This window comes from Manduca sexta, chromosome 7 (assembly GCF_014839805.1).
Source record: "Manduca sexta isolate Smith_Timp_Sample1 chromosome 7, JHU_Msex_v1.0, whole genome shotgun sequence".
Lineage (NCBI taxonomy): Eukaryota > Metazoa > Arthropoda > Insecta > Lepidoptera > Sphingidae > Manduca > Manduca sexta.
In genome coordinates, this window is record NC_051121.1 from 7523238 (window position 1) to 7531494 (window position 8257).

The 8257-nt window shown below is 34.5% G+C and overlaps 1 pseudogene; it reads left to right on the forward strand.

The window, feature by feature from the left end:
• The first annotated feature begins 2574 nt into the window (after positions 1-2574).
• Positions 2575-7657, forward strand: LOC119193813 (annotated as a pseudogene).
• Positions 7658-8257: the final 600 nt, after the last annotated feature.

The following is an 8257-nucleotide window of genomic DNA, read 5'->3' on the forward strand; positions in this document are numbered from 1 at the left end:
TATTTGCTGTTTCTTATTTCGATAGTCAATATAGAAATATTGTATTCATTATTAAAAGTGTAGGTACAAATAATAAGAATAATAAAGAATATAGAAGACGAAACAAATGTAATGTCGTGTCTTTTATAAAATTGGTATTCGAATAAGTTATTGGGTAGCTAGCCCAATAACTTATTCGAATATAATTTTGAACGAAACTAAACACATTTCCTCGAGCGTACAAAAGGAATTCATTTAATAACTTTACGCTCTGTAATAGATTCTGCCAAAAGTTGTTCTAGAGGAAATTGGACAGCCACTTATCATCATAAATAGAGTTTACGCGGTGACACGGTCACATTAATAACAGTTATTATTCTGAATATTTCTGTACAGTGAAATGTATTAAATTAGATGGAAGAGGTCACATAATATATTACTCAAGTTTAAACTTTTATACTTATTAAATTATAGGTTACGCTTAGAACGAAAATGATATGTTGCTCGATTGATATAAGTACTGAATCTTTTAGTTCCTAATATTTCATAATTATAAAAAGGTGTGTGTATGTATATGCTTGTCTATGATCCTATTACTATTTGAATAACATTAACATCTACCCCTAGACCTAATTTAAAATGTATTGGCAACAGTCAAACTCAACTCTAACATATGGATAATTATTTTTCCCTTAAAACATAATCATGATTATTATTACAAAATGATCGACGCTTACATGACGCCAAACTGCACCTGATGTCATGACATTTATTAAAGACGTGCTGAAAAATAATTCCCCGTAAAATTGCGTATGTTGCGCGCCTGGTTGGTAAATGTAATTGCCACATTTATCACTTTGCTCATAAAATTTTATCAGGCACATAAGGTTTTTCACAATGTTGATATAGTTTAATACGTCTCATTTTTATCTTTATATTTATTTGTTTAAGGTACATTTATAATCTACGAAGCTGGTGTTGTGTCCCAGGAGTATATCTAAATTTGGGGATCGGTATTTCTCTTTTTACTAATATTACATTACAACTATATGTCGTTACCGTGATATCCTTCTCCAACAAAACTTTTCCTGCTCTTAAAAAGCTAGGAAACAGCTAGGATCCCTTATGTAGTTAATATTGTTGCTCCCTTACGAGCGATCATTACTGTGGCGATTCGGTCACATCTGCTTCTTTACAATATGTCGCCCGTGCCACCGTCCACGTAAATCTAGGTTAGACAGAAAGCGTTAGGATTACTGGGTTAGCATATTTGTTAGTTCTCCCATGATACAAAGAGTTTGGTTAGAAAAAGATTTAATACAGAGTTTGGGTACAAAACATTTAGAATTATTAACATCTCTGAAATCAATGTTATTTATATTGGATTTATATATATAAAATTTGAAATGTAAAATTTCGTATTTTAACAAACTGGTTGAGTAGTTTCCTTTAATCCCTATGAAATAAAGAGTTAATTTTAGAATCAACATTCTTATGTAATATTACGCGGTACATTGTAAGGAAAATAATATACATATTCAGATTGTCTATATTTAAACATACATTCACAATTTCGTTGAATCATAGTTGTATTGTATTTCATTATATTGTGTAGTTGTATGTTAATTTCTTTTTAATGTCCGCTAAAGAATGTTTCGAAAAATTCAAGTATGTAGGCATTTAATTTTTATTTGCACTTAATATACAAATGTATACAGGCGGACTTAATGCCATAGGCATTCTCTACCAGTCAACCTTAGGATGGTGCAGAGATAATCAAGGTAGGTGCATCACATCTCATCACATAATGAGACATTGAGAAAGAAGGTATATATAAAATACCTATAATAACTATAAATACAATATAAGTAACATTGTAACTATCAAAATACATAAAATACATATTATAATTACATAAACACTACATAAGCATTTGCAATTTGGTGATATTTTAAAGCGTTGCGATATACTACTCAGTATTGACTTAAAGAAACTTGGTCAATGTACCAATAGAATAAATTTTACAAATAGAAAAATCGATAACCTCATTTTCTAGTCCACATGGCGGTGACCACATACTAAGGTTATCTTTACAATGTTTTAAAGTAAACATATTGAAGCATAGAATCCCACATACTATTTGACAATAAGTAAAAGAAAACAAATACTCTTAGTAATAGGAGAGGCCCGTGCCTAACAGTGGGACAGTATATAATACGGGGGTATTTTATCATATTAAAAATAAAAAAAGGATGCTAGAAAGATATGAAAATTAAGGTAGAAAGGAAAAGGAAGCCGCTAGATGCAGGCTTCTAATAGGTCGGTCTGGCAACCATTAAAGCCGGGTTATATTAAACTTTGAATTTTATTAAACTTTTATCAAGCCGGCAAAATTTTAAGAATATGACTTATTTTTACAAATACAGATTTCAATTTAGGTTACGGAACTTGATCTTGATATAATTTTCGCGATTTTAAAAATAACCTTACCCTGGCCCCTGAACGAGTCAATATCTGCACCCAACGTCGTACTTACGGTTGAATACTACTATTTATCGCCAAAACATGATAACAGTGTCACGGAGCCGTGACCTGGCTTGTGTTTTTTTAAACATTTCAAAACAAAACATGCTAGTAATTTGTCGTATTGTTTATTGATCAGACGTGAGAAAATGTGGGCGAAAATAATTTTAATATGTGCCTGGACTATTGTAAGTATTCACCCTTATAAGTTGAATAAGCTTATAGCTCTACCAGGTTGTCTAATTGCGGGCTGACCTAGGAACCATCACGGACCTGCGTTAATCTACATGCTTTTAACACTTGAACATATAGATGGATAGTTTCTCTGGTGGCGTGGGTAAAGCTGTCTATAATATGAAAGTTGCAGGTTTAATGGTTTACTAGTACCGTACATATAGTGAGAAACCCGCCTAGTGACATACTCTTATGTTATGTTGTAGTCAGCCAGTATATACTTGCAGCCAGTATAACTTGGTAAAACTAGGCTGTATAAATCTTGTGACTATACAGAGATAAATCTCCCCTAGTCGACATTATTACTAAACAATTAGCAATTACTATCAAATCCAGATTAGTGACTTTCTCGTGCCTAGAAAAATAGTAGCTTACCTGAAATGCGTATGAGAAGTATGCAAATTAAATCAAATTTTTAACTGGAAGAGTTATTGCATTTAAATAATATGCAGGAAACATATGATCTACATATTTTAAAATTATTTACATTTTACAAAATTATTCACATTTAGTGTAATATCTTGAAAAACTAACCGAAAATATTACAAAACAGGATTTAAAAATCCTTTTAGTCACCATGGATCTTATTTCCCTAGTCGACAATATCCAATATTATGTTCAATACTAGAATATAGTTTTTAAACAAACCAGATTAAAAAAATCTTTTTAAATTAACAAGCAATTCAAATTCTAAATTTAAATTATAAAATACGCAGTTGGCCAGTTGTTTCGACTTGAGCGGCGCAGTGAACGGTAACCGCATGGCAGGAGTACCTCTGGGCATCTCGCACGGCGTCGGCGAGCTGGATGTCGAAGGAACTCTGCATACAGCCGGGAATGGCGTGCCAGAACTGCACGCATTCCGTCACCTGCGTTCCGATACCCGGCGGATGGCTCAAGGTATGTTATGCAAATTCAATCCGCATATTTGTCCACAAAAGTTCCAAAGTTTTAATATTGAAGTTGAGAGGGATTTTGTACCGTCAAATATACCCGTAGTATTTGTGATGTGAAATCTATTTGAAGCTAGGTAAAAGGTAATAAAAGATAGATGCTTAGGTCCGAAATCTCATAATATATTATTTAACACATTAGTGGTCGGGGTAGTCGGAGTTTGAGGTGATAATCGCAACTCTAAATCTAAATCTGAATTTCACAGAAAGAAAACTAAATATAAAGATCTATACAGCCCTAATAAAATCGACAGAATGTATTAAATATATATTAATTGTATGTTTCTTGCCAGTTGCCTTTAGAAGAATGTCCTTTTGGAACAACCTGCAACGCTCACCAACGAGGCTGTTCTCAGCAACCGGTGCCAGAGTGTGACTCTGACAGCCAACAATTCCAACATCGTTGCGAACAAGTAAGAGTCTGCCATTTAACTTTATTTAACCTGATCTTCGTCTTTTCGCAGTATTTGCAAGGTCATGTCTGTTAACTATTATGTTGTTTTGCATTTTATACAATTTTTTATTTATTGTACATGTATTTCAGAAAAAAACATAGTATATTTATTTAGAATTAAAGTACAACTGGCGGTTCTATTACTCGAGGTAATTTCTTACAGAGAACCAAAGCACGAAGTCAGGGCAAGGAAAATAAAGGCCAATAGAGGTGTACACTGTAATATGACAATTACACACATATAATTACAAATACTTATAGTTTTGTTCACGATTATTGTTTGCATTAAAGTACTAAGTATATGTCTGTTGTCACAGCTCTAGTTGTACCGCAAATAAATATAACTAGAACAAAGAACAAAGATTCTGTAATGAATATAAATATATTCAACTAAATTTCCATCCACAATCAGTTGCACAAATCTCACGACATATACATCTGAAGACAATAACATTTAAAAGCTCTTCATGAATGTTACAATTACAATCTCAATGCGGGTCGATCGTGGCCAATAATCGAATCCTTAACATGAAGAAGATCACTATCTCAAAACCAAAGGTCACTTCGTAATTCGATAAAAAATATTAAAGCTGTTATTACAAGTTGTAGATTAATAATTATTATTACAATTTATTGTCACATTCATAAATATATGTTTCAGTATATATAATTGACTCAGTAGTAACGTGCTTGAGCAGTGAAGGTCTGGGTTCAATTACAAGTTTCTCTATTAAAAACAATACGAAACTGCTCGGAATGCAATTTGTGCCTGATACCTACAGATTTACCTGCGTGTATAACGTGCGTTAGTTGCAATCAGCCTACTTTATCGAGAATCATCGTCATCATCATTACCAGTCTATATCTTTGCCCACAGCTGGATATAGGCCTCATACAATCCGTCAAGAATAATAAAGCTTAATAAAATATTTAACGAACGAAGACGAAAACATAATAATTCAAAAATATCGCTATATTTTCTATATGACTGAAAGGCCACTATTGAAAAGCTCATAAGCACGTTGGTAAGCGACAGGTGGTCACTGTCCAAACACTTTGCTTGAATGACATCAGGAGACCGAGCACGGGCGGAATAAAATCTACCATGAAGCTTATTTAGCACTAATTGTCTGAAAACAGCACTGGTCTCAGTAGAGCTTGTGTTATATAGATAAAGTTAACCAAACAACGTAGGTACATCTAAATACCTCATCTACTATTAAGTACATACACCATTACTTTTCAAAGTGGGGAGCGCACCCTTCTTGGGAGACGTGACATCATGTAAAGGGGATGTTCATGTAGATATTGTCAATCAATTTCCACCCTTCGAGAACAGAACTTTTGTTAAATTAAAGGTACCATATGAACTTCTATACCTCTGACAACGTATAAGCAAAATTCCATGACTACCGGTTTGAGGAAGAAAGGCATGAAAGTATAACAAATTACATACATACATAGTATCACATCTCTATCCCATAGGGGTAGCCAGAGAATAGTCTCCGTAATCCATAGGGATTGCATAACAAATTGTTTTCCATAATATTAGTTATGATACATGGCGAGCCTGACTTCCTCTTCCTTGTATTGAAGATAAGGGGCTGTGGGTACTTCTATTTTAGACAGCAGGGTGGCGTGGCAAAAATGGTAACCCCTGACTTAAACTGTGGCAAAAATAACTGTAAACATTTACATTGCATCAATAACGAATTGACAATCAAATCAAGTCGTAGTACTTATAACGACTGTTAACTTTATCAAAAGTATCGTCTCACAGCAAGAATTAATTCAATTTTTTTTTCAGGGTAGGCATATTCCTGATGCCTATGACTGCAGGAAATTCCATCTTTGCTCGCCGCCAGAAGGCATACCCGACGGCCGGCCGGCGGACCACAGAGTTGCTCTGTGTCCCAGACACTATGGATACAACCCGCAAACCGCACAATGCTCGGTAAGGTCTATATTGACACTGTAAGCCTCATTGTTCATAAACTATGTTCGTATGCTATGCCATTTACACTGTTTAATTGTTTTTCCATTGCCAGAGAAATTCGAATATAGTATGATTTAACATAAGTAGGTTTAACAGAACTCGGTGATAGATATTCTTTACTGCTGTCTATTAGCGTAATAGGGGGGTTGGTCTACTTGGTAATAAGTCTTGTAAAATTTCTAAGTCCTACAGCTTTTATTTCTAACTAGCTTTTGCAGCTCCGCCCGCGAGTTGCAGTTTTCAGGATAAAAATCTTGGTTTATATTTTTTCGAGATAAAAAGTATCCTTTAGCACAAAGGAATGTAGGTTCCTATAAGTAAAAAAATTATTCTAAATCAGTTTAATAGTTCCTAAACTGAGCGCGTTCAAATTCTTAAGTTGGGGCCTTATTCTGTATGATAGTTTAAACGCGTAACGCGGCCGTGTCATGTTATTTTCGAGAATTGTGCGTGAAATGGTATTCTGTAAGCCAAATTTCTATAGTCGTAAACATGATGCGCTGTGTTACGTACTTGTTACGCACTGTTAAAATAACGTGCGGGATAGAAAATAAGGGCCCTGTATAAATTAGTATAGATTTTTAATTGCAACCTGTAATATGCAACTACTATTTTTTGAGTTTAAACACCGATATACCCATTACCCAATATACTTACCGGACATTATATAAATTATCCTTTCATGTCTCAAAATAAGGCACTGCTGTCTAAGTAGTATTTGCATTACGAATTTCTTAATCCTTACTGTAACCATTTAAAGGTAGTCGTGAACTAAACAGTTAACTTTGAACACAATTATATCTAATTCCAGATACCATTAAGGAACGGTCAATGTGAAGAAAGACCAGTCCCGATTCCAGAATGCAAGGAAGCGGGTACATACGGTGTCTTGCCAGCCAGTCCAAATTTCTACTTCGTATGCCTTTTAAGTCAAGATCAAGTCTTCTATCCACAAATTTTCCTGTGCCCACACGGCTGGTTCTTCTATAATGGGTACTACCCTGAAATGAAAGGAATTGTGCCTGTAGTAACTACACCTGTGGACAGCAAAGAATCTACAGAAAAAACTAGTGAAGTGATAACTGAAACGGTTAAGGATGAAACAACGAGCACGCGTTCCAAAATAGAAAGCTTTTTCTCAACTGAACGAGCCACAACTTACGCCGCCGATACATTCTTGGCAGATAAATTTGATCTTTCTAACTATGAATCCACTGACGATGTAGCTCCAAGCACGAATGACGATTTCGTAAATTCCTTCGAGAATACTAATGATTTTTGGTGATATGTTTTAGTTGTAAAGATATAATTTATTGATGCTCCGCTCCTTTAGTCATAGCGTGATGATATATAGCCTGTACCCTTCCTCAATAAATGGGGTATCCAATACTAAAAGACTTTTTCAATTCGAACCAGCAGTTCCTGAGACTAGCGCGTTCAAACTCATCAGCTTATATAATAGTATAGATTTGGTAAGAGCGAATATTGTGGATGTGCAATAAAATAATGTTTTATTGCACAATCATTTATTTTGGTCTATGTTTAATTATGACAATTTGAATCATGATTACGCGACTGTTCTGCCCTCACACCATCCACTGCAACTCCTGTAACACATGATGGACAGTGGCACGTATATTATAACACCGAGCGGTAAAGATTGGTAAGTCTCGGGGAACGCTAATTAGTCATCACCCGCAATAAAATTAAACAAATAGAAGGACAGACACTTCCACCAAGCTAAGCGAGAGACAAAATTACGAACTAAAAAGTTATTACTATGAATACCGCTTGTAGCAACATCTTATGGTGTAATATAATTATATTGTACTACCTTTTGTTTGTCGCTCCGCCAGCATGAATTTTTTTCCGGAATTAAAAGTAGCAGTAGCGAAGAGTCCATATAAACCGATTCCTGACGGCTTCCCTTTTTTTAATATATGTAAGCAAACTATTGAAATAAATTATATTTTTTATAAATAAATAATGAATACTTATGGCATAGTGGCATCTAATTATTATTAGTATTAGTATAAATATTTTGTGTCGGCTTCCATTTCGGAAAATTCTACCCTTCGCCACTGAAGAGTAGCCTATAGCAATCAGGAGTAATGTAGC